We start from the raw sequence: 16,640 nt of genomic DNA, 5'->3' as shown, positions 1-16,640 counted from the left end.
GTGGAGGGCGAGAGTCAAGATGACTTAAGCAGGGGAGGGGCCCATCACTGTCAGCTAGGTCCCAAGGCCCTACGGTGCTTCACTTTCTTTCTTCCAACGCCACCACTTTTTCTGTGACCTGAGCTGCTGGTTATCTGGGTCAGGCTGCCAGCTAGGGCTTACTTAAGCATGAAAATGCAGGCACCCCAGAGTCTGCCTTTACTGCAGGCCTCAAGGCCGGGTCATCTGCATCGACCCAGCTGGCCTTGACTGAGGTCAGCGCATGGATGAGAGATTACAAGTGGTCTGTGTGTGTGTGTGTGTGTGTGTGTGTGTGTGTGTGTGTGTACATGGGTGTGTATGTGCAGGAGGTAATGTGAAGTCTCCACAGAGGGAGGCCTAATCACTGGGTGTCTTCCCATCAGAATATTTGTATCTGAAACTCAGGAAACATGGCTCCTCAGGTGAGGTAACTCCTGTGGGAATCACCACCCACTCTCACCTTAGTGCACTGTGGCTTGGAGGAGTAGGAGTTACTGAAGGAAGAAAAGGCTCATATTTAATGGCTGTCCCAACCACGGGCTGAGGACTCTACAGGTGGCCTAGAGGGGTCTGACCTTCAGTGAGCTGGCCGCAGGGCCGTGGCCCCAGGTCTAGCTCCACTAAAGAGTGGGAGACCCAAGAGGACTTCCTCTTCAGTGTTCATCTTGTGTCTCCCCCAAGAATGCCCTCCCTCACCCTCCTACCTATCCTTTGGGAGGCGTGAATGCCAGCCTGTGCCTTTGCCCTGCTCTCTGAAAGCTCTCGCGCTTCCTTTAGGGGTTCTTTAACCCACAAAGGTTCCCACAGTCTCAGACTTGGCATGGTATCCAGTCAGCTCAGGTTAACTCGGTCTCCCCAGAGGTGTTGCTGGAACTTCACAGCCATATTGTCTTAAGTCTGGTTCCTGGGAGCAGCCCTGAGATGAGGTTTCTGCACACGTGGTTGTGCAGGTGGTGCTCCCACGAGAAATCGCAGGGAGTGGGGAAGTAGGCAGGGTGGCCGGGCAGTGGATGTGACCTCGGGGGAAGCCCGGCGCCGAAGAGCTCTGGAGTGGAAATCGCACCTCAGTGCCGGTACCACCTCGAGAGAAGGTTGCTGAGCTTTCATCCTCCAGTTAGCCTTGGTTACAGGCGACTCTGGGGGCTTACATGTTCCCAGGGCTTCCTACTTCTGAAGGAGAAAGTGGTTCCATTAGCCCGCGGGCAGGCCTTTAAGGAAGCTGCAGGCGCAGGCTGTTCAAAGCCAAGCCCACACAGGGGTGGAGGGACCTGGGAGGACGCGGTGGAGCACTGGAGCGTTGACAGAACACTCAGAGTCCCCAGAATCAACCGAAATGAGAGGGGTCTGGGAGCAGACAAGGGGCTCCCACACTGGTGGCCAGATGGCCTGTCAGAGTGAAGAGATTAGACACAGCTTTCAAGATTACCACAGGCATCCTTTCAATATCAAGCTTGGAGTGGAACTAATGGATTTCCATGGCAGAGGCAAGGCTCTCTTTTCCAGAGTTTTATGTCTCGTTCCCGTTCCACTCCTTCCCTTTCCTTTTATCACCTGGCTTTTTCATTCTTCTGAATTGCCATATCACCTGCCGTTTGCACCACTCCCAGTGCTGCCTACCGTGAGACCTAGGGCAAGTTACTTAACTTCTCAGAGCTTTAGTTTCCTCTAAACTCTCATAACAGCGGTACCTACTTCAGGTGTCCCATGGGGATTAAAAGGGGTCGTCTGCATGACGTGCTTAGCAGTGTATGTGGTGTACCCCATACTTCATAAATGCCAGCTACTGTTTTGAAACAGTAGTCGTTATTCTTGTGTGCACATAACGGGTTCCACACTATACTGCAGTCTCCTCGAGGGCAGGTGCCAGCTATAGTACCTTCTGTACTGAAGTAGGCACTCATATATGTGAATGGTTTAAACATAGAAAATTCTGGGCAGCGAGAGAAGACTATGGGTTCAGGCCCACAGGTAGTTTCATAACAAAGCCCAGGATTTCCAGGTTCCTAACATGGGACCTGCTTCCCTAAATTCAGGGCCCAGCATCTGCCAAGTAAAGTGTCTTCTGGCGCCATGCCACCTTTTTACTACCCAAGCACCAGCGGCCTGAGGCTGCTGCCAGCCCTCGGAATACAAGGCTGTGTGGAAAGAGGACCTGGAAGAGTCTGGCGACCCACCCCACCTGCTCTCCCCTGGAGGGTGGTGAGGGAGGCCTCGGGTATTGGGCTCTCTCCAGGGCAGCTGAGCCCCGCACAGATAGTGAGTGGGCCTGGCATTTCCAGCCTAGGGTGCTGTCACCCAGCATCTCCAAGTTGGGTGCTGCACTCCCTGCCTCAGTCCTCACTTGTCAGTGTTTCCACGCCAAGGAGATGGAGTGAGGGCTGGGCTGGGGGTGCAGCTCTCGTGTAGGAACAAGGCTTCCCTTTATGAGCAGCCTCTGCCCATGGAGGGGGAGCAGGCGCGCATCTTGCTGAAAATAAACCCAACCAGGCCTGGAGAACGGGGCGATACTGGGCAGGTGTGAGGAGTTCAAGGTGGGCAGGGGTGGGGGTTTTGGAGGCAGGAGGGTCATCTCGGAGGAATTTCCAGTCATTCTGAGTAGGCCTCACAGAGCCAGAGAATACTAACGCTGTGAACAGGGAAAGGCAGGGACGTGAGACACAGGCGCTGTCGCGAGTGACACACACACTCAGTGTGAGGAGGGCTGCAGTTGTCTCACATATACACACACATCTCACACACACTCAACACTCTCCCATACATTCTCACACTCACACTCTCACACACCCACACACTCTCACACCCATACACTCTCACATGCACATTTACATGTTTTTACACACTCACATAATTCTTTCACATACATTCTCACACATCCCCACACTCACACACTCTCTCATACACACTAACACACTTTCACACACTCACACAATTCTCACACACAACACTCACACAATTCTCACACACAACACTCACATATATTCTCTCTCACACACACACACATACTCACACTCCCTCACATACCCATGCGCCCATACAGTCTCACACACATATTCTCATACATTCAAACACACATTCTCAGACACCTATTTTCTCACACACTCATGCACTGACTCACATATTCCCTCACATACCCATACACTCACATGCACATTCACTTTCACCCACTCTCTCACATACACTCTCATACACACTCACACACTTTCACATACTCTCTCACGTGCACTCATACACACATATTCTCACACTCTCACACTCTCTCACATACACACACACTCAGTGTTCAAGATAGAGGATGACAGATGGCCACTAATATGCTCCTCTACCTTCCAAGCTCTCAGAAAACCAAGTAATCCCCGGTCTCTTTCTATATCCACAGAGGCTGGTCTAACCCAGACAACCTCATTCCACGTCTTGTGTCAGAAGGATGTAGAACTCACCCTCTCAGGACCTTCTAGAAACAGCAGGAAGTTAAAATTGTAAGGAAGACAGTGGCAGTCAAAGGGCCAAAACTTTTGCAGTTTCATGGACAGCTTTAACTATCTGAAGAAAATTAGGGGGCTCTCTCTTTAGAGAGGGGCTTCCCTGGTGGCTCAGTCAGTAAAGAATCTGCCTGCAGGAAAAACAAAAAAAGAATCTGCCTGCAATGCAGGAGACCTGAGTTCATTCCCTGGGTTGAGAAGATCCCCTGAAGTAGAAAATGGCAACCCACTCCAATATTCTTGCCTGGAGAATTCCATGGACAGAGGGGCCTGGTGGGCTACAGTCCGTGGGTTCACAAAGAGTTAGACATGATCGAGCAACTTAGCACAGCACAACTCTTTAGAGGAATGTGCTTAAACATACAGATGCAACACCCCACGTACAATCTCAGGGAGTCACGGCCCCTCCTCCCCAAGACCCATCTGTCAGCCCTGGGTTAAGACACCCTACCGTGAAGCGCTCAGTCCCAAGGAACAGAGCTGCCTGAAAGCAAACACAAAGATTGCCAGCACCACCACCCACCACACCCGGAGTCCTGAGCTGTATGAAGTCATCCTGAGACTCAGAGAAAGACAAGTGACAATGTCAAATCAGTGACACATCCCAGAGAGAAACCATTCTTTATGGAACACTTACTTCCACGGCCTCTGGGACCTTTCTCAGAACCACCCATTTGGTTCCAGCGTTCAGGAAACTGCATTCCTGGGCTAGTAGGAGAGTAGGCCTAGAGTGGTGATGGAACGTTCTGGGCTGACAGTCCGCAGCTGCAGCAAACAGGGAACTAGCCTATTGTGGTGAGTTTTCCCCCCTGTGGAGGAGGCAGCAACTGAACAGTTCCACACAGAGTGCCCGCCAGGCATGGGAGCCTGGGGACCTGAGTTTGAAATGTATTGTGATGCAAAGTACACGCCCAGTGTGCACCAGATGGTGCGGGGTCTCTGAAGGTGAATTTGAATGCCAGAGCGTGGGATGTGGGGGCAACCATCCACTTCACCTTGTCTGGGACAGGCACCTATGCATTGAGCTAACGTTGAGCTCCACGGTGTACTGGACAGAGAGAAGCAGATGCCATGACACAGCCCCAGTCCTCAAAGACTGCACAGTCTACTGGGCAAGAGAAATCTATGCTGAACGTTACAGGGCAGTGTGATGTGATGGATGCAAGCCCGAGGCTCACTGGACAGAAGTCCTACCACTGGAAATCTTCTGTGGTGAAGAGAAACATTATGAAGCCGGTGTCAGAGTGGCCCAGAGTTGAGCTGTCAACCTTGGCTGTGCATCTGATACACCTGGGAAACTTTGAAAACCCGGCCACACCCAGACCATATACATCAGCATCTCTGGGGAAGGTTCCAGCCCTCAGCACTTTTTAAAGCTCCCCGTGGCTCAGATGGTAAAAAAAAAATCTGCCTGCAATGCGGGAGAACAGGGTTTGATCTCTGGGTTGGGAAGATCCACTGGAGGAGGGCATAGCAATACTACAGTATTCTTGCCTGAAGAATCACCATGGACAGAGGAGCCTGGTGGGCTACAGTCCATGGGGTCAAAAAGAGTCAGACACGACTGAGTGACTAAGCACGGCGGAGTAATTCCAGAGTGGCAGGATGGGAAGCCATGGACCAGAGCTTCACGGCCCTTCTCGTGTGGTCTTGCTCATATGAGAATCTCTCTTGTTGGAAGCTTCATGATTGATGAGTTAGGACCTTAGGGGACACCTAGGTCAGGAGATGGACTAGTGAGTAAGCTGACACAAAAAAAGCTTTCAAATGTTTTATGTCACTGTAAGGAACCTGCCCACTACTAGCATTTTCAGTGCCCCCAGGCCTTGAATCCAGAGCGATTATGGTTTCCTTCACTTACATCTAAGGCTCAGAACCAACCCTTCTGTGACTGAACAGCAGTGAGAACATCTCTTTCCTTCAAGGGAAACCCTCCTCCAGTCTTACCTGAAAGGGTATGGCCTAGCTCTGTGGTGCCAGCAAGGCAGTCACCATAGTTTACAAAACATTTCCCAACATTTCAGGAAATATGTGGGGTGTGGTTCTGGGGTGTGGGAGGTCATGATTCAAATTATCATGAGAGTAGCAGGAAAAGTCCACATAGTCCAGTAGAAGGAAACTCAGGGAAAATGACACATAGCTGCCTATCAGGGAAGTGTACACATGGAGAGTGAGGGTAGAATTCTAGGTCACACACACTCACATACACCCAAATCGCACTTCACACACACACTCCGAGATTTTAGCATCACGCATCATCACCCAGGATGAAGACAAGAATAAATTCCTTTAATTCTCAGATGCTCAGAAATGCAGATAAGAGCTTGTTTGGGATTGGTTGGCTATGGGACATCCATGAAATGGAAAGACCAGAGAGAAGCCATATCGGCAGGTAGTTTGGTGAGCCAACCTTGTGTTGGCAGGGTCTGGGTTGGTGAGAGAAATTTGGGAGTCAATAGCATGAAGGGGAAATTTCAGTCCCTGGGCACTGGTGAGATGACCCAGGGAGAGTGTAGATGGAGGAAGAAAGAGGCTAAGATGAAACCCTCCAGCGGCCCCAAGTTTAAAAAATTTTACCATTTGTTTTTATTTATTTATTTCTATATTTGGGGCTGTGCAGACTTTAGCTGTAGCCAGTGCGGGCTTCTCTAGATGCAGCGCACAGGCCTCTCACTGCGGTGATTTCTCTTGTTGTGGAGTGCAGGCTCCGGAGTGCGTGGGCTTCCGTGTTTGCTGCATGTGGGTCCAGTAGATGTGGCACACAGGCTTAGTCACTCCATGACACATGGGCTCTTCCTGGATCAGGGATTGAACCTGTGTCTCCCGCATTGGCAGGCAGCCTCTTTACCACTGAGCCACCAGGGAAGCCCTGCCCCAACTTTTGAAGTTGGATAGAAGAGGCTAAGCAGATGGGGACAGGGAAGGAGGAAGGAAACCAGCAGATGGGTGGTTCCAGAAGCCAAGTCCAAGAGGAGGGAGTGGCCAGATCCAAAGAGCTTAGGACAAAGCACGAGTCTTGGGGAGCAGGACAGTCACTGGGGGGGCCTGAAAGAGGTCATTTCAGTGGTGCCATGAAGACAAGAGTTTCGACAGTGGGCAGACAAGTCATTTGGGTATGATGGGAACAGGGAGGTGAGGCTGTGCCTGGGGGGTGTGACAGAAGGGGACGTGTTCATGTGTGTTTTCTTGGTGAATGGGAATGATTCAGGAGAGAGAGAGAGGTAGCAAGGCAGCAGAGAAAGAGGGGCCACTCCAAGGAGTGAAGTTATTGGGTAGATCAGAGGAATCATCCTATAAGGAGGGAGGAGCTGGCGTTTGGTAAGATGAGAACTATCAAGCAGTTCACCTTTGAAGGAAGGAAGTTGAAGTTTATTCAACTGTGCGGTGAGAGAACATATTTCTCGATTCTTTCCCACCCTCTCCCCCAGGTGGCTAGAGTTTATGGGATGAACCTGGGAGAGATCTCCTAACAGCAAGTGGGAAGTAAAGTAAGCAATTCAACTCCCCTGAGCTAATCCGAATTTCAAAGGCATGCTTACATGTCCTGTATCACATCAGAACGGTATGGGTGAAGTGTGAGCTGATCACCGCTATGTAGGTCGAACTGATTAAACTATAGAAATCTGAGATCTCTTTAATCCATAAGATGACAACAGACATTTCCAGACAGCAGCAGGAGTACAAAGGAGCATTCCATCAGCGTGACCTCAAAATTACAGAGTTTGAGAAAAAATATGCAAGTGTCAAAGAGTCAAACAGTCAAGAAAATCAAAGCAACATTCAGACCCTCTGTTTTGGTCTAACTGTGAGATAATGATCTACCCTTTACCCCACTCACTGACAGAAGGATAGCCAATAACCCTTGGGAACACACGTGACAATTACTTATGAAAATATGTTTAAGTGTTCCTGAGACATAGCACACAGGATAAGTCCTATGCTCAGACGCTCAGTCGTGTCTGACTCATTGCGACCCCATGGACTGTCAACCGCCAGGCCCCTCTGTCCATGGGATTTCCCAGGCAACAATATTGGAGTGGGGTGCCATTTCCTGCTGCAGGCCAGAATACTGGAGTGGGTAACCTTTCCCTTCTGCAGGGGATCTTCCCAACCCTGGGATCGAAGCCAGGTCTCCTGCACTGCAGGCAGATTTTTTACCAGCTGAGCCACAAGGGAAGCCCCCAGGCTACAGTGTATTTCTGGAAATGGACTACTGCTGATGAAAAGTTTCTTCTCAAAAATGGAGGAAGACCTATCCAAGGAGATAAAAAAAATACACTGAGAAATACATTATTTGAGTTGATTGTTGAGTACCCCTAGTGAAGTAGGCACAATCCAGCATTGCACAAATGGAAGAAGGGAGAGGCTTGCATAGGGACAGTGCTCAGGGATCTTGCTTCACCTAGAAACCTCCCTTCAGAACCCACCCTGCAGGTTCTGTTTTCTTCACGTGGATTTCCTTCAGCATTTAGGCATTTGACACTTGTCCCAATTCACAGCCTGTCTTTCCAGAGCTGTCTAGACATTTCCTGATCTCTGAATACAGGCTACCACTTCTAGCCCCTCCTCCTACACTTACAGTTGCCTCCAAAGCCATCATCACTTTCTTGAATGCGTTAATTAACACTAGTTGAACTGAACCAAAAATGTGTCTGTTCTAGGCTAGGCAATGCTGCCCTAGGGTGGAACCACAAACTCTGTTCTCTTTTTCTTGACCCTGTAGGCTCCATGTCCTCCTAAATTTCAATTAGACGGAGAGCCCAGAGTGAGCAAAGAGGGTTCACTCTGCTTATGAACTACCTGGGAGTTCACATGCCACTCAAGTTTTCAACAAAGTTTCCAAGGCCTTGTGAAGGGTCAGAATGAGTGGAGAAGTCTGGGAGCGGCCCCTTGGCTGAAAACCAGGGGAGCTGAAAGTTTGCCAGCAAGCCCTAGAGGGTGACTCAGTGGGAAGCAACTTTATAGAGAAGAGTGGTGAGTAGGATGTGGTCAAAAGAGGCGTGAGGAGAGGACGCCTTTTGCACATTGTAAAGCTAATGTGGCTTGGTGGTTCAATCAGCATTTCTCCCTAGTTGGTACTGAGATCTCAACCAGCCCAGCCTCCAGCTCTGGGCCCTGTGGGACCCTGGCTATAAGGGTATTCCTCCCTTCCACTCTTCCAGTGACCTCCCAACCGTGACCAAGAGAGCAGAGGAAATTGGTTACCTTGGGAGCAACTGATATCTTGAGGGGACATGGTGACCACAAAAACAAAGAGTTGTGTTTGTGGTTTGGAATGTCATTCTGATTGCGAGGATGCGTGTCATCCCGAGTATGCAGAAGCTTGCTCGCAGTTCAGGAGAGACGGATCACAAACCCCGTCATGTGTTTCTAGGAAACGTTGATACCTGATTACTATTAGATCAAGATGCCAGCCATGCCAGTGGCCTCAGACCCGTTCCCTGTTGGCCTGGCTCTGGGGTATCCAATAGCACCGACGCTGGACTGCGTACCAGTCTGGAAGAGAGAAGCCCACCTGCCTGTGACTCCAGTGGCCGCAAGCAGGCCGCTCTGGCTCCTGCCAGGGTCAGCCACGTACACAGAATGTGACCACTCTGCTCAGTACTCCGTACAGGCTAGCTAGTCTCATCCAGGAGGAGCTGGGTGGGTCCTACCCTAACTCGTAAAACCTATCTACATACTGGTTTTCAAGAAGCCGCAATTGCCAAGAAATGACTAGAAGTTGTAGCCTATTTGTACGTGAGAAGAGGAGCATGGAACAAGGTTGGGAGGACGGCTTCTCAATGTTTACCTTTTACATCTTTTTGTATTTGAACCATGGGAGCATAATATATATTTCAAAAGAAAATAAGGAAAAAACCCTCCTTATCTCAGAAAGTTTCTTCTAGCCAAGAAACTTCCCAATGGTGTTTCTTAAAGTTGCTTGCTGTGTAGGAGTACTAGTCACAAGTTCTCTATCAAGGATGTGCTATGTGCCCTTGGACTCAAGGTGACCCCTCCCCAAAGGTCAGAGACCCTACTCATCAAGCAGTGAGGGTGGGATGATGTCACAGCTCGCAATAACCTCGTGGCCTCTAGAACAGTGTGAAATGTGATGAGATGACTTCCTGAATCCCCACTCCCAGAGGGTAGGCCCAGAGAGGAAAGGGTCTTCTGTAGGCTGAGGGGAGGCATCATCAGCAAGGTTCCCCATGCTTGACCAAGACACCCGCCATTTCCACCTGGAGACCATCGGATGTGGTTTCTTTACCACCCAAGCCATGGAGGTTGTGTTGGAGTCTGAGGCAGAAGGAAAGTTGTGGACCCCATATGCACTTGTTTTTTTCCAGAACATTAAAGTCGTGGAAAAAATACTGAAAGATCAAAAAGTAGGTATGTTAAAATTCACATTAAATTCAAATATTTAATTTATAACCCAGTGGAATTTACTATGATTTTTAATTAATTAATTAATATATCAATTACTAACAATTAATTAAAAATAATATAATTAATTAAAATTATTTAAGATTGTCACTTAGTCAAGAAAAATCATCAAACAAGACAATTCTCTCAATTAAAAATGAGGGAAGAGAAGTACATTTGGAAAATAGGATTGATGAGTTTGCGTCCACTAAAGCCAGGGGCTCACATTTTTCTTTTTGCCTCAGGCTCCAATATGGCTCGGCCCCTTTGTTTGAAAGACTATTCCAATAGTCTTTATTTGAAATTTTGATCCTTTGTTCATTATGAAATTTTTACATTAATTTTTATTTTTTAAAAATATGGCATTCAAATATTATTTTTCTTGATAACTGAATTTTTTGGTGGCCCAGGAGGTGAGAGCTTCACTCTAGTCCTGGCCTGGTGAGCCCCAGTGGCCCAAGGGCGACCCTGAGGATCGCCTCCTAGATCGTTGTTGTCAGACTTGTACCTTCACGAACACATCCCCCATCAACCACCCACAGTCTTCTCAGTGCCCATGACTGAGGAGCCACTTGCCCTCAGAGAACTTGTCTCTGCATCACACCACATCCTCATGATTCAAAGCATTAAGCCTGGAACCAGCTGCAGTTATTCTTACTGTTTGCATGTAAAGCTATTAAGAGGTTTGCCTGCCGTTGTCCGGCAGCCTTTGGCTAGAAGGAGTATACAAATGTAATTCCTTTAATCTCCTGCAAGGCCCTTAATCGTTCCTAACACACTTGGCCTGATCCAGTGTGCTAATGGAGCCGCATCCTGACGAAGTAGATAATGGGAAGAAGGGTGACACCAGCAATCAAGAGCAACTGACACCCAGCTCCTGCCCAGCCCCAAGCCCCTGCCGCTGTCCTCATTCCTCCGCCTGCTGCTGCTTTGGGAGAAGGGGCATTATGGTGACTCCTCTTCACTTCCCCAGCTGACACCCTCCCCCATGGCCAGCCAAATGTTTTACAGCTGGAAAAGACGGTGAGCAGTAGCTTCCTTTGTAAAGAGCTGCAGTATGAATATATTTCCCACATGCTGACTCACAAAGCTGTTGGTGCCCTTGACCCCAGGACACGGTTCCAACTCCTTGGCTGACTTGGGGTTGGGGGTGGAGGAGTGACTGATCTAGCAGTTGAAGTCACTCCTTGCCTCTGTTTTCCCATAAGGAGAACACTTATGCCCTTCTGCAGGCGGGGGACGGACTCAGTGACCTCTCACAGTTTCTTCCAACCACAGGATTCCATCGGGCTATTATTAGAATCGTCTGGACAGAGCTTCAGTGTGACAGGAGGCTTCTGGAGTGCGTAGAACCAAATGAAAATGTTTACGGGCGTTTGGGGGCACCAGACCATTTCTGACTGTCTTTCTGAAGTCATTCAGCTTTACTAGGGTTATTTCTCTGAGTGTTTCTTTCTGCTAAATGTCTGTTTATTTTTCCCAGTCTGTTTACTCCTTTAGCCTTTCTCTCATGTTTCCCGTCTCAACTAGGTTCCACTTATATAAAGGCAGGGCAGCCTCATTCCTTCTGTACCCACCACTGTGGCCCACATCCAATCAGGGAGAGCTGGCTGGATGTCAGCCTGCTGTTTGCTAGCTAGATGGGCCATTGGGCGGATGACCTAACCAGTCTTTGGGCCCCGAATTTCTCTCTTATAGAATGGGATGATAGTATGTGACTCATGGAATAGTGTGAGGATTATAGCAGATCAAGTACAGAGCACAGTGTTCAGCATAGAGTAAGGAGTAAAAATAATAGCTGTTGAATGCATCAATGAGTCTTCGCATGATATAAAAAAACAGCTATACAAGAAATACATGAGTGTGTCCCTGTTGCCTAAATTCAAATAATACAGAAGTATACAGTCAAAAATGAAAGAGTCCTTTCATTGACTACCCCCCTTCTCTCCCCTCCTTTCTCAGCATTAATAATAGTTCTTTCTTTGGCTCTCTTCTTTCGGGGGGAAGGAGTTAATTATCTGATATGTGAATATAGTCTTACTTTGTAAAGATCCAAATGTTTAGAAGCGTACCACCTCCCCAGATTTGAAGACGTTCCCCTTCATATCTCTTTCATTCTTACCTCTGCCTCTGGAGGTAACTACTTAAAAAAAAAAAAACTTTTGGCCACACAGCATGTGGGATCTTAGTTCCCCAGCCAGGGATCAAACCTGTGTCTCCTGCATGAGTCTTAACCATTGGACCACCAGGGAAGTCCCTGGAGGTAATCACTTCTGATAGAGATTCTTCCCACATCTATTCTATTACTTTGTTATTGTTGTTCATTTGATAAGTCGTGTCTGACTCTGCGACCTCATGGACTGCAAAATATATATACTATGTACATACAGTATACTATGTATACACACACACACACACACATATTTATACAACTTTTTAAAAATACATTTAAAAAAAGTATTTTACCAGAAATGGTAAGTCATTTTCAATTTCATCTATAAAAGTGAAACGTGCAGGTTACTCAAGAAAGCCCTGAATTAATGTCCCTGGTTCTTTCCTGCAAAGGGGTGAGGCTGGTTTTTCCAAAGTACCAAGGAACAAACTAAACAGAAAGATATCAAAACCTCTGAATACGTGTTTGGCTTCACCCTTTGAGGTGGACCACCGCAAGTATCAGAGAGGCAGGTGTTTGGGGCTTAGGGATAGAAGGAGACCTTGCTTCTCTTTAAGATCAAAGTTTTACCAAGCAGAAAGATGAAGCAGACCGCCAAGTCCAGGAAGACATATTTTTCTTAGGAGAATGATGAGCAGAATTTTAACTATAATCCATAAGAGAGAATGGAATAAATAAGTATACTAAAGATTTGTGATCAGCCATTAGACCAGTGGTTCTCAACATATACTGTGACATCCATAGTTTTGCCATCAAATGTTTATTAATACATACAACTTATTTTTGCTAAAACACAGGATGCATATTACTACAGCACTATTTGGCAGATAAAATACTTTGTCAAAGAAATTTTCTAATGTCACATCAAGAGGAGTACAATTCATTGCATGTAAGAGGCACGAGGCATGATGTAATAATTTAGAACAAAATGAAATTTGTGAATTTACTGAAACAGGGGAGAACAACATAGGCTAGAATAACATAGTAGCTAAAGGTTCAGACTCTGGAGCCAGCACCCTGGATTCAAATTCTGCCTCTTACTATTTATGGGATCATGAGTGAATTTTCTCATGTGTAAAGTAGGGGTAATACTACCCACCCCATAGATTGTTAGGAAGATCATAATATTTTTAACATGCTCAGAACTTTCCTGGCACATAAATATTAGTATTACCTACCAGGTTATACTTAACCCATCATTCACTATTCACTCAATAAATATTGAGTATCTATTATGCTTCAGCCATCATGCTAAGCTCTGAGGATAAGTGGTAAGAAAAAAAAAAAGATACCACTTGAACTCATGGACTGGGAGAGAAAACATTGCTTAATAATTGCACAAACAATATAAAATTGCAACTGTGATGAGTATTTGAAGCCATAAGAGCTGGTAATGACTACCTGGGAGTAGGTCTTCTTGAGGAAGTGACATTTACATGCTATTTGATGCACTCACCAGGTAGAGTTTCACTAAATAAAGATGGGATGCCAAAGATGAAATATATATTTCTTATTATAAATCATAATATCTCAGGCAGGTAAAGGCTAGGGTCGGAGACATCCTTGAAAAGGCTGTAGATTCTGGGGGAAAAGGTGACAGGTGGCCTGGGTAAGGATTATGGTGAAAACAAGGGACTTGCCTGGTGGTCCAGTGGCTAAGACTCCATGCTCCTGATGCACAGGGCCCAGGTTTTTATCCCTGGTCAGGAAACTAGATCCCATATGCCACAACTAAAGATCCTGCATGCTGCAACTACAGATCCCCTGTGCTGCAACCAAGACCCAGCACAGCCAACTAAATATGTTTTAAAAAAGAAAAAAAATCAATAAATGGGGCACACTATTTCCGTACCCCACTACCTCTATCAGCCACATCCATAGAAATGCATCTCAGGCCAGGGCAAACCCATCAGCAGCAACTTCTCAGCAGCCATGGTTCTGAGCAGGCATCAGAGAAAATGCGAAAGAGAAGCATGTGTTCTTTGGCTTTTCTGTTTTCTCTCTCGGAGCGTTTCTCCAGGAACAGGCATGCTCTTTATGGTGCTGTAGGCAGCAGGCATGAGGTGCAGGCCAGGTGCGCAGCCCTTCCTCCTCTAGCCATGAGCAGCTGCAAGTTAAAATCCTCTAAAATCAAGACTAGCGTCTGTGCTCACATCTGATTCATTTAGTTTGCTTCAAACTCCAGCCCAGCCTACACAGAGCAGGGTGTGGCAGCCAGGAGAGAGATTTCAGGTTGGAGATCAACAGGGCTAGAATTAATAAGGAAATTGATAATGGGGGAAGGGGGCTGCATACAGCAATTCCACCCCATCCCATCACCAGATGAAAACCTGCTCTGAGAGAGGGAGGTGTGTGGGGGTTGGTTGTGCAACTGAATGTAAGCAGTGGGTGCAGTGTCTGGCATTTAATAGATGCTACTTATGATTATCATTGTCTTCTCCTATGCATAGAACTGAAGCATTCTGCTTCATTTAAGATATTGGGTAAATGCTTCAGGTGTCAGCTTTGGGGCTGGGGGTTGGGGGACGAAGCAGTCACTTCTTACCTAGTAGCTGGTTCTTTCCGCATCAATGCTAGGGTCCCTTTGCCTTAGAGAAGTCAGACAGAGGCTCCCCAAACCATCATTCTCTCCCACACCGCCTGGCTTATACCTTGGAGAACAGGTTGGTCTCTCTCTCTCTCTTCTCTCCAAGGTGTTTAAGGCAGGAAAACTGGGAGGAATTGAGGGACTATAAACAACCAGCCAAAGAGGGCATTGCTCACCTCTGAGGTGAGTACTGTTACTACCTCCATTTGACTAATGAAGAAACAGACTTAAAGAGGTGAAGTACCTGGTAAGTGAACAGAGTAGGAATCTGACATAAGCTGTCAGAATCCAGGGCTCACGCTGTCATCACTGTTTATCCTGCTTTTCCAAGAAACCACATGGCCAGCTGTCCCCAGCTCTCCTTTTCCTGTTCTTAAGCAGCGGAGTACATCTCCATAGCTGGGGACTGCAGGGTATTAAACAGGAGACTGCACACATCTCATCACTAGTGTGCCCAGGCACACACAAGCTCTCCCCGCCCCGGCTGTTTCTCAGCACCAGGGCTGCGCTCCCAGTAGCCAATCGCATCCTTTGTCTGCTTTGACTGAACTTGTGGCTGTTGGTGGGAGGTGGGTAAAAGAAGTATCCACTCATCCATTCATCCACCAGTAGTGATAGAGCCTCTACCCTGTGCCAGACTCAGTGCCAGAGGCTGGAGATAAAGACAGGAACAAAGCCCCTCTCTTCTTGGAGCTGACAGCCTGCTCAGGGGTGAAAGACAAGCAAATTTCATGGAAATTCTCATGGGGGTCACACCTGTTGATTGGAGACAGAGCAGGGTGGTTCAAGAAGGCTCCCTGAGCCAAATCCTGATGGGAAAGTAATTGGAGGACCTTCCAAGAGATGGATCAGCATGTATAAACACACAGTGATGAAATAAATAAGAAGAAACAAGAAGCTATGAAAAAAAAAAAGAGCAACATGGAATGACTAGATCAGTCGTTCTCAAGAGGAGTGATTTTGTCACCCAGAGGATGTATGGCAAATCTGGAAACTTTTCTTCTTTTCTTTTTTGCATATTACAAGTACGTGTGTGTGTGTGTGTGTGTGCACGTGTGCATGTGTTCCTGCTACTGACATCTAATGGGTAAAGGCCAGGGATGCTGTTCAAAATCTTACATTGCACAGGACAGCCCTCCACAACAAAGAATGGCATCTGGCCCAAGATGTCAATAGTGTTGAGGCTGAGAAATCCTGGACTAGACAGACTATATATGTTTGGAAGAATATAAATACGTTTAGCATACGATAAAGGTGGCATTCCAAATCCAGTGACTCATTCAATAAATGGTGTTGAGATTCCTGGGTAACCATCTAGAAAAAGATTAAGTGGAAGCCATGGGTGCGTTTGTGCTTATTTGCTCAGTCGTGTCTGATTCTTTGCAACTTCATGGACTGTGGTCCACCAGGCTCTTCTGTCCATGGGGATTCTCCAGGCAAGAATACTAGAGTGAGTTGCCATTTCTTTCTCCAGGGGGTCTTTCCAACCCAGAGATCGAACCTACATCACCTTCATTGTTAGGTGGATGCTTTACCACTGTGCCACCTGGGAAGCCCCCTCATACTATATACCAGAATAAATTCCAAATGGATTCAACATTTACATTTTGATAATAAAACCACACAAGTACCAAGAGAAAACATGGGAGAATTCTTTTATAATCTTACAGTGGGAAAATTATTCCTAATTATGACTTAAAAACCATAAGCTAATAAAATAACAAGTTGATAAATTCACCTAATAAAAGTTTAAAAAAAAATTTAGAGCTTGTGCACGCCAAACAAGCAAACTTGTGTAAGCAAAGTAACAAACAAATTAAAACCTGCAAAGAATATATGCAACTTTGCAGACAGAGGTCTAATCTCCTTAAATTACAAAAATATAAACAGATCTCTAAAGAAAAGATTCATAAAAATACAAGCAAAGGTAATGAAAAGACAACTCACAGAAACAAAAGGAAATCCAAATGGCTAT

General features: G+C 46.8%; 2 long non-coding RNA genes across 2 annotated transcripts in view; one reads left to right on the top strand and one right to left on the bottom strand.

The window, feature by feature from the left end:
* Positions 1–16,640, top strand: part of LOC129623241 (uncharacterized) — a 164,091-nt gene that overhangs the window by 79,950 nt on the left and 67,501 nt on the right. The window lies entirely within an intron of this gene.
* LOC129623243 (uncharacterized) lies at positions 6,771–11,155 on the bottom strand. Its single transcript, XR_008700424.1, has 3 exons — positions 10,992–11,155; positions 8,706–8,870; positions 6,771–7,752 (listed from the first exon to the last, which is right to left on the bottom strand). It is a non-coding gene; the product is annotated as an uncharacterized LOC129623243 (long non-coding RNA).

The sequence above is a fragment of the Bubalus kerabau genome, chromosome 11, assembly GCF_029407905.1.
Source record: "Bubalus kerabau isolate K-KA32 ecotype Philippines breed swamp buffalo chromosome 11, PCC_UOA_SB_1v2, whole genome shotgun sequence".
NCBI classification, from domain to species: Eukaryota; Metazoa; Chordata; class Mammalia; order Artiodactyla; family Bovidae; genus Bubalus; species Bubalus kerabau.
This window is presented reverse-complemented; position numbering and strand designations above follow the sequence as displayed.